Here is a 10,861-nt window from a genome sequence, read left to right as displayed (position 1 = left end):
TTGTTCATCTGATTAAACAAGACCTCTGAAACTCTATAGCAACCATGATCATACAGAAAGCGGAATTCTTTAGAGAAAGAGCATGTAAACAGAGGAGATGAATGCAGCCTCTCGACAAGGCACAGGAGTCAGGCCTTGGATGAGGATGTAATTAGGAGTTGGCTATCTTTTTTTCCAAGCTGATATCCTCATTAAATCCTGCTCACAAGTCAGAAGAAAGAGGACCAGTTGGCTTGCTGTACCATAACAAGAGTCATAAAGACCCAGCAAGGCAGCAAGGGTTGGGGTTATGGGAAGCATTGAACCTGGTAAACAATTAGTGTTCATTTCTATCTATGTATCCATCCATCTATCTGTCTATTCAGATAACTAAATTATGACAAATATGTTGCATGTGTATTAACATTAACTATGATTATTTGGTGTTTACATGATAAGTTATTAGGTAAGAAAAATAGAAGCTTTTTTTTCGCTCACAAGAGGACATTGGTGGTTGTAAACTCGTATAAGCTGTGGCTGGAAGAATTCATCTTAACGTCATTTAAACTTTGGACTAAATTCATAAAAACACTTTAAAGCCATATCCTGTCAAGGAACGATGGTGAACCCGGCAGAGAACACACAGACTCACGGCAAATCAGGCAGAAAAAAAGTGTTTTATTTAAATACAAATTAAATTTACTAGAAGAAATAAGGTGGGAGTAAGTGAAGGAAACTAAGGATAAAATCAGAATGGAACTAAGGCCAGAAATAATCAAACTAAGGAACTCACTACGGGCTGGGAGGGGGGCGGACAGGCTACCGGAGACCGGCAGTCTCTGGGAATCCAGAGGCTGGGACAGCAGGGAAAGGCTGAAGCGAGCAGGGACAAGACACCTCCTCCTCCTGAGGTGAGTGCAGGTCCAGGTCTTAGGCAGACGCGAGTAACGGAGAGCCCGGGCAGTGTGACCAGCGAGAAGCAACTATCTGGCATGGTGTGGAACGTTGAGCCGGGTTTTATGGAGGAAGGCTGTGACATGGCTGCCCAGAGTTCTGATGATGGTGATGTGTAATTGTAGTCAGCTGCTGCAGAGAGAGAGTGGAGGACAGGTGAGGAGGAGGTGATCAGGAGGGAGCCCTGACATAACCGTGCATTAAAACGCAGAAAACTTTCTTGAAGAAAATGAAAATTGGTCACACTTAAAGACCACATGCATCGTGATGAGCCTTATGTATGAAGGCTATTCGTTTACATTCTTCTTGTGCATATGTTTAGCTGCTCATCAGTTTTCGGTGTTCGTCCTGCCTGCTGACCTCTGCCTAATGAGAAAAGAGAAAGCAGACTTTTCATTCTGAAGGGTTTCTCTCAGTCAGCAGGGACAATGTTGTTGTTGGTCCTTGTGAAGATACTGCTGATCATGTTTCTTTTTAATGACGCTGAGAGCAGCTCCGCTGTGGTTAGGGTTAAGGCTTTGAGGAGAGATACTGGTGATTCTGCAGAGTGGAGTGACTCGACTCAGTAATACACAAAATGATTTTTTTTTTCGTTTTTCAATACGAAGCAAAACATAGACATTGCATTGTCCTTGAAGCCTTGACTCTCTTTTTGAAACACTTCACGAACGCATGTTTATAATCTTTCAATAAACAGCACTGTGATGTCTTCTGTTTTAAAAACACATCTGTCTGCAGCAGCATTTATGCCATTTGAGTATTTCAATCAATCAAGTCCAGTTTCAGTTGAGGTTTTCCTCATATTACTGCTAAGGTTAATTGATGATTCTGAATTGTCTGTAGGTGTGAATATGAGTGTGATTGTTTGTCTGTGCGTGGCCCTGTGATAGACTGGTGACCTGTCTTCACCGTAAGTCTGCTGGGAAAGACTCCAGGATGGATGGATATTGCTAAAGTTGCCCATACGTATGATTAAGGGTCATGTTGAAAGTTTCTTTTCTGGAATACTGCATTTTCTCACAATAATGTTCACATTTTCTTCCAGATCCTGAGAGAGAAAGCCTGGGCTTTAGTTGTGGCGGCTAAAGGACACATCTGTATATTATTGCAATTAGAGGATCTCATTCAGCAGCTCTCTTACTGCAGCTGCAGAGGCTGACTGAAACAGGCTGCAACCGTGACTATGACAGTAGCCGTGAGACTGTGGTACCTGTGATTGTAGCGATGGCACAATATAATGGGTGAAACAGCTGTATCGTCTACAGTGACACTATGATGATAGCTGAGCATTGTGTTGAAGATAGTATCCATGAACTTCTGTTGTAGGTAATTAAAGAAAGAACACAAAATATTCAGATTCTATAATACATGAAAAGTATCAATACATCAGTATTAAAACATACATTAAAAGTAGGAGTTCTGCATTAAATATCTTACAAAGCCCCTTAAGACCCAAGCTTTGGTTGGACTTGCATTTTAGATTTCTTCTAGTTAACTGGGATATGGAGTAACCAATAAATATAATAATGGGATAATATCTAATATCTGATTATTATATTTATTATATTTTGTTATATTATTTACTTATTTAACAATATGCTCATTTTGGGGGGAAAAATGATGCACACATTTATGGATGCCAGGTCTTAGGAGGTTAAGTAAATCTACAGAAGTATAATCAGCTAAAATGTACCTAAAATGTCAAAACTAAAACTACCCCTTTTGCAGTAATATATCCTCCATGACAGATAAATAATTCTATGTGACATTATTAGATTGTTAATTCTGATACACAGTGGCAAAGCCAGGCAGTTTTTATGGTTAGTGGCCAGGCTGGGAGCATTACTCACACTGGGGTGCCACAATGTCTCATTCATTTTTTACTCTCATGATTTGCTAAAGCTGGCAAGACAGCCATCTAAAAGTTCATGAAAACTCATAAAGCATAGTACGTTTTTCATGCAATCCTCAGTTGAACTTCAGTTTTGCATTTTTAATTGTTGATAAATCTCAGAAGATAATAACAGTTTACATTACAGAAGAAGTGAGATACTGAAGTCAAAGCATCACTGTTCTGCTCAGAACATCCACCTACAGGAGGCATCACACTGTGGCCATCCAGCCCTTAATGCCTTTGTTTTGGCTGCAGGTTCTGGGTCAGTCTCACACTTTAAAAAGCTTACTGTTATAGTTGTATCTTCTCTGTACACCGATAACTGGGTCACAACATAAAATCAAGGATTGGTGATTTTAAGAACATTGATCATCTTGCAATGCTCTGCTGGGAAACCTTTGGTCTTGGATTTATGTGGATGTTACTTTGACATGTGCGTAACGACGCAGGTAAACACTGAGTCAGGCTGAGAACACACCCCTCATGGCAATGTCCCTCTCTCCCTCCATATATACATATATGCACACAACTGCACAAGCACACATACGTGCACGCCCACACACACATACTCTCACCACTGACTGTAGGGAGACATGCCATGGCACTGATGATTGTGGAAAACACCTCCATTGTGGTCGTCCACACCGGGAGGAGTTACAGGCCATGACCACCGGAGGCGCCGGCCCCCCAACCTCGACAGGCATGGGGACCCCCGCACCGAGGTGGGGAGTTCTCCGACCAGCCGGGTGGAAGGGACCCACGGACAGCACCCCCAGCAGCAGACCAGATACAGCCTCCAGTGTGGAGAACCCCCTGAGGAAACACTGGAGTTAAAAACTAAAAATTTTAACCTAGAAGATAGAATAAAAGACCTGTAAGATAAGTAAACAGTGGAAAGTCAAAAGATAAAATAAATAGAGAATGATAAGAACATAGGATTTAAAAGGCTAGTTAAAAGTTTGATTAAAAAAGGTGAGTCTTTAAGTCTCTGCAGTCCTGAGGTTCTCCATCAGGCTGTTCCACAGGCGGGGGCCATAGTGGCTAAATGCTGACTCACCGTGGGTTTTTGTCCTTGCTTGTGGTATGGATAAAAGACCACTGCCGGAGGACCTCAGGATCCACGAGGGCCGATATGTCAAAAGCAGATCAGACAAATAAGAAGGCACAAGGCCGTTAAGACATTTAAAAATTAATAAAAGAACCTTAAAATTGATCCTGAAGTGCAATGCAGCGACTTTAAAACTGGTGTAATGTGTTCCTGCGCTCTGGTCCTTGTCAGCACGCGTGCGGCTGAGTTTTGCTGTAACTATAGATTAAACATACTCTTTTGGGAAGACCAGAGAGCAGAGCATTACAATAGTCTAAAGGAGAAGAGATAAAAGCATGCATTAGCACCTCCATGCTGGCCTGAGAGAGAAACGGGTGGACTCTGGCTATGTTCTTCAGGTGGTAAAAACCTATCTTTGATGTGGATTTAGGTGCTAAATGACTTTTCTGTTGGATGCATGTAATTGCTGCTCACGCCCATTAAATCAACCTTGTATTTTACCATCAGTGTTGTCATAACATCTTTAACTGTGTGGGTCAGATGTGAAAATATAAAACCTGGATCCAGCTGGGCACTTCTCTCTGCAACACAATCAAATATGACCTTCAAATGGCTTTGTGAAATCATTTGCGAAGTGCTCCTTACATATCAACTAAATATCAAAACCCCACAGCAGCTTAACTAAAATTAGGAATGAACACTCACATTTACAGTGACTGCATCTCCTCTGTTGAGGCCAAACCTCAGCAGTACACACATACAGTAAGTTCATGTGCTCAGTGTAAGGTCATGTTTTATTAAAGATTTCATCCATCAAAAACGATATGACTGAGCAGCCTTGACGGAGTACTGTGCTCTCTAAATGTTTTTCTTGTCTTCTACATGTCATGTCTTTGTTCATCTCTCTGTGAATCACAACACTTTATTTTCCCAGACAACTGACCTGTATTCTTAGCTAGACCCATGCTCTGAAGACGCAAGGGTCTAGGCACGCTCGACAGGGAGGGAGGCGGGCTAAAAGGTTGTCTATCAAATCACTCTGCAGCAATTGGGTAGGTATACAACCAATCAGCGCAACGAATAGGCTCCTAGAGCGCCGGAAATCAGATGATGTGGGAGTTTGGTGAAGCCTTATTTATACAGTCAATGGGTGAAGCTCAAGTATACACACGTGGACAAAATAGTTGGTACCCCTCAGTTAAAGAAGGAAAAACCCACAATTCTCACTGAAATCACTTGAAACTCACAAAAGTAACAATAAATAAAAATTTATTGAAAATTAAATAATCAAAATCAGCCATCACTTTTGAATTGTTGATTAACATAATTATTTAAAAAAACAAACTAATGAAATAGGGCTGGACAAAAATGATGGTACCCATAACTTAATATTTTGTTGCACAACCTTTTGAGGCAATCACTGCAATTAAACGATTTCTGTATTTGTCAATGAGCGTTCTGCAGCTGTCAACAGGTATTTTGGCCCACTCCTCATGAGCAAACAGCTCCAGTTGTCTCAGGTTTGATGGGTGTCTTCTCCAAATGGCATGTTTCAGCTCCTTCCACATATGTTCAATGGGATTCAGATCTGGGCTCATAGAAGGCCACTTAAGAATAGTCCAACGCTTTTCTCTCAGCCATTCTTGGGTGTTTTTGGCTGTGTGTTTTGGATCGTTGTCCTGTTGGAAGACCCATGACCTGCGACTGAGACCAAGCTTTCTGACACTAGGCAGCACATTTCTCTCCAGAATGCCTTGATAGTCTTCAGATTTCATCGTACCTTGCACACTTTCAAGACACCCTGTGCCAGATGCAGCAAAGCAGCCCCAAAACATTACTGAGCCTCCTCCATGTTTCACCGTAGGGACAGTGTTCTTTTCTTCGTATGCTTGGTTTTTGAGTCTATGAACATAGAGTTGATGTGCCTTACCAAAAAGCTCCAGTTTGGTCTCATCTGTCCAAAGGACATTCTCCCAGAAGCTTTGTGGCTTGTCAACATGCATTTTTGCAAATTCCAGTCTCGCTTTTTTATGAGTTTTTTTCAGCAGTGGTGTCCTCCTTGGTCGTCTCCCATGAAGTCCACTTTGGCTCAAACAACGACGAATGGTGCGATCTGACACTGATGTACCTTGGCCTTGGAGTTCACCTTTAATTTCTTTGGAGGTTGCTCTGGGCTCTTTGGATACAATTCCAACGATCCGTCTCTTCAATTTGTCATCAATTTTCCTCTTGCGGCCTCGTCCAGGGAGGTTGGCTACTGTCCCGTGGGTCTTGAACTTCTGAATAATATGAGCCACTGTTGTCACAGGAACTTCAAGCTGTTTGGAGATGGTCTTATAGCCTTTACCTTTAAGATGTTTGTCTATAATTTTTTTTCGGATGTCCTGGGACAATTCTCTCCTTCACTTTCTGTTGTCCATGTTCAGTGTGGTACACACCTTTTCACCAAACAGCAGGGTGACTACTTGTCTCCCTTTAAATAGGCAGACTGACTGATTATGAGTTTGGAAACACCTGTGATGTCAATTAAATGACACACCTGAGTTAATCATGTCACTCTGGTCAAATAGTTTTCAATCTTTTATAGAGGTACCATCATTTTTGTCCAGGCCTGTTTCATTAGTTTGTTTTTTTAAATAATTATGTTAATCAACAATTCAAAAGTAATGGCTGTTTTTGATTATTTAATTTTCAATAAATTTTTATTTACTGTTACTTTTGTGAGTTTCAAGTGATTTCAGTGAGAATTGTGGGTTTTTCCTTCTTTAACTGAGGGGTACCAACAATTTTGTCCACGTGTGTATTACAGACATGTTAACAGAAACATTATTTAGAGTCGGTGCTAATGGAGCTCAACGACTGTTGTCGTTTTTGTTGTACCCTGGCAGAGAATTAAATTCGTTGCCGTGGGTTGTCTAGCGCGGCTAGGCTAGTTGTTTCCGGTTGTTTCTGTCAGAATCGTCGCGCCTCTGTCGTCACTTAGTTACGCCCACCTTCTGACTCTACACTTCATGGTGATTGGTCCGGCCAGTTTTAGGAGCATCCAACCTCGAGCCTTATGGAGGGTAACTAGACCCACCCTGGTAGAGAATTAAATTCGTTGCGGTGGGTTGTCTAGCGCGGCTAGGCTACTGTATTCTTACAGTTTGAATACAATTTTCAAACAAGAATATTTTCAACCTGAAATGTAAGACTGTGAATTAGTAGGAGGGTCTGACAGTTTGAAAAAAATCACAAAGTCCATGCAAGGAAAATGTGATGTAACTTTCGTCATTTCATTAAGTCCACCAGAGTCCATGCAGTAACCACCATAGACATCCCAGAGCATCACAAAATCCAGAGCAACGGCATTACAACTACATCACGAGGGTAGTAGTGTGCATGTTTAACAGAGGTGTGCATGCTGGAATCCTTGGGTCCTACTGCACAAATATGGAACACAATTCTGAAAGCAGAGTTCTTATGCATCCGTTGTGTCCACAGCTGGATAGAAGGAACAAGACAGCAACAAGACTTTCACCCAGGAGACTGGGGCTTGTGTCCAGTTTGGGACCATCATTTTTAGAAACAAGCTTTGTTTTCACTCGCTGTATACTTTTGATTTTCAGTTGCTGTTTTTTAGGTTTCAGGTTTGGACAACAACACTACTTTCTCAGGAATTGAAAAATAAGTTTTATCAACAATATGTTAAAAACAAAAACCTTATTATCATCAGTCTATCATCATCATTTTGGATGAGTTAATGTGGCTCTGAATGAATCTAACCCAGAAATCTAATCAGTAGTGACAACTGTTAAAGGTCAACAGAGCAGACACTAGGAGCTCATGTGAAGGAGGAAACACACAAGAGATTTAAGCCAAATGTGTGTCACCACAACATGAACATATGTATCAAATAAGTTTCTCTTCCATCATGCATAATTTTCAGAATTACTTTTTTTTCCTAAGGAAAGTTTATAAACTAAGCTAAAAAATGCGTACATTTTTAGTTAACAGCTCCTCTATTTTACAACCAGCTCCCAGTTTGGGTTCAGGAGGCAGCACCCTTCCCAAAATGACAAACTTTCCTTTTACTTAAAAAGCTTAGAGTTGACTCAGATATGCCTGAACCATTGCTTTGTTATTGTGCAGTAGGACTTTTCTGTCTCCCCGTTACCGTCCCTCCAAGCAGTCAAGGTAGATGGCTACCCTCCCTGAAACTTGCGAAGGATTCTTTCTGTTAAAATTATGTTTTTTTCTTCCCACTGTTGCCTCAGAGCTGTACAAAGGGAATTGTCTGGTTTGTTGGTGTTCTCTACAATATGTTATGAAAGCATCATCTTACTGTGTGCCCCGAGATGCCTCATGTTGTGATTTTATGCAATTTAAAAAGAAATGAATTGAATTGTACTGAATACATCTGAGCAGCATTATGTGTACTCAGGGGCGGGTCTAGGATTTTTTTTCTTGGGGGAGCCAGATAGGGGCACCGACTTTTGAAGGGTGGCACACTGAAATATCATTTTTTATATATCAGGAGCAGGAGGATGATATATAACAACAAATAAAACTGGTTTCTGAGCTTTCAGATTTGGATGAGAGAGACTAAGAGTGAGATTTTCAAATGAGCTATAATCAGGTTTAGGCCTCTGGTTCAATTTTAAACTTGAATGGTAGATTGCTGCTACTCCTCCTCGGCCTGTGATTAGAGGAATATGACAGTTAATATGACTAGGGGGAGTTGATTCGTTTAGGCTAACAAATTCTTCCTGCTGCAACCAGGTTTCAGTCAAACAGAACAAATCAATCTGGTGATCAGTTATCAACTCATTTACTAGCAGAGATTTAGACGAGAGAGATCTAATATTTAACAGACCACATTTAATAAAAATGTTAATTCAAGTAAACATTTAACTGAACTATTAATACTTATTCAGATGTGATCAGTTCAAAAGAAATCCTGTTGCCTTTTTTGTTGTTGTGGAGACAAAGACTATCCAGTTCAATTAAACTTCTTAGGCTCTGGCTAATAGTCTATTCCTCACAATACAGAAAGACAAATAGGTACTTTGTACAGCCCTGATGGAAAATCAAACTGTCCATTACCTCATGAAAACAACACCCACACTTCAACTCACCAATGAAATAGACTATTAAATCGTTAAATCAAAATCCTCAATCCAGCTTCAGCCCAATTGTGACAGAGGTGGTTTGTGAGTGTGTGTCAGTGCAGCCCGGTCTCACGGGGATTCGTGAAACTGTCACGTCAGTTTTTGTTTCGGTTTTGTGCGCACCAACACGATGTCGTCATGTTTTTCGTGCCGCTCACCACGAGCGAAACCCGCTGTGGTAATCACATCTGAAAGTGGTTTATACCGGCGGATTCATGACGATCTAAGCTGTCCATCGGCGTTTGCGGCCGCCGCTGCAGCCGCCGCTTCGGCCGCCGGACATTCTTTAAATTCCTATGCAAATTCGGCGGATTCATGACGATTTAAGCTGTCCATCGGCGTTTGCGGCCGCCGCCGCCGCTGCCATTGCGGCTGCCAGACACCCAGCCGCAGCTGCGGCCGCGGTGGCGGCCGCAAACGCCGATGGACAGCTTAAATCGTCATGAATCCGCCGGTATAAACCACTTTCAGATGTGATCCGGCCGCCAGTGCGGCCGGATGTCCGGCGGCCGCAATGGCGGCCGCAGCGGCGGCCGCATCAGCGGCCGCAAACGCCGATGGACAGCTTAGATCGTCATGAATCCGCCAAATTTGCATAGGAATTTAAAGAGTGTCCGGCGGCCGCAATGGCGGCCGCAGCGGCGGCCGCATCAGCGGCCGCAAACGCCGATGGACAGCTTAGATCGTCATGAATCCGCCGGTATAAACCACTTTCAGATGTGATTACCACAGCGGGTTTCGCTCGTGGTGAGCGGCACGAAAAACATGACGACATCATGTTGGTGCGCACGAAACCGAAACAAAAACTGACGTGACAGTTTCACGAATCCCCGTGAGACCGTGTTGGTCAGTGACACACACAGAGTCACAGACTGACTGTGGATGCAGTGATACCTTGATTTGAAGAAATCTCTGTTGAAAGCTGCTCCTCTTTCTCACTCTGGGCATCCCTGCTCTCTGCTGCTTTTTTTTTTCTTTGAAATGAAAAAGTTCTCAATGTTTTGAGTCCTTTTCATTGTTCTCTCCCTTTTACTGTCTGCCCCTGAAGGAATCATGCATATTGGTTGGTTAGGCTTCTTCAAGTAAAAAAAACACAAATAAATAAATAAATAAATAAAACAGGCATGCTTGGTATCAGAACAAATATTGTCAACTCATGGTATAGCTTCCCCTAAAACAACCCTCTAAAACATTTAATTCAAACAAAGATTTGTAAACAAGACAGCTTGGGGTTTCATTAACGTTTTTTTATCCCCCAATTTTAACCAGCTCAGGCTCATGTTTCCTTTAAGCTGCAAGACATTATGTAAAGCTAGCGCGCTAACTCGCTAGCATTAGCGAGTTAGCGCTAGCGGCTAGCGCTAGCTCGCTAATGCTAGCACTAGATCCATACAACTCACTAGTCAACTCAATTTCAACCTTTTTTAAACTTTAAACACTACATGTTGCAAATGACTGTTTACTCACCTTCTTTTGCTGATGAACAGTCCCAGTTTTCTTGTAGTCTAGTGTTCCAGTTCTATATCTCCAGGTAGATCAAGTGACTGACAGCTCTGTGAGGGGGGGCCAGCAGGGTGGCCAGTCAGATTCTAGGGGTAACCGGTGCCACCCCCAGCCACCCCGGTGGCCACGCCTCCGTGTGTACTCCAAATGAATATACAGTAAATGTAATCTCATGTTGACAGGACTGTATATTGGAAGCTAAATGAATACACACAAACTGGGTGCTTTTCATTAAGCAAAAAGTGCTGCTCGTGAACCAGAACAACTGCTCTCAATGGGCTCATCAGATGGACTTTTCCAAATGCACAAAGTATAGAAATGGCTTGAAAGCTT

The 10,861-nt window shown here is 42.1% G+C and overlaps 1 long non-coding RNA gene across 1 annotated transcript; it reads right to left on the bottom strand.

Annotated features, from left to right (window-relative positions):
- Positions 1-646: 646 nt before the first annotated feature.
- LOC127533626 (uncharacterized) lies at positions 647-10,605 on the bottom strand. Its single transcript, XR_007941390.1, has 5 exons — positions 10,493-10,605; positions 9,920-10,067; positions 3,885-3,937; positions 3,403-3,640; positions 647-1,065 (listed from the first exon to the last, which is right to left on the bottom strand). It is a non-coding gene; the product is annotated as an uncharacterized LOC127533626 (long non-coding RNA).
- Between the last annotated feature and the right edge of the window lie 256 nt (positions 10,606-10,861).

Source organism: Acanthochromis polyacanthus, chromosome 4 (genome assembly GCF_021347895.1).
Source record: "Acanthochromis polyacanthus isolate Apoly-LR-REF ecotype Palm Island chromosome 4, KAUST_Apoly_ChrSc, whole genome shotgun sequence".
In the NCBI taxonomy this organism is placed as follows: domain Eukaryota; kingdom Metazoa; phylum Chordata; class Actinopteri; family Pomacentridae; genus Acanthochromis; species Acanthochromis polyacanthus.
This window is presented reverse-complemented; position numbering and strand designations above follow the sequence as displayed.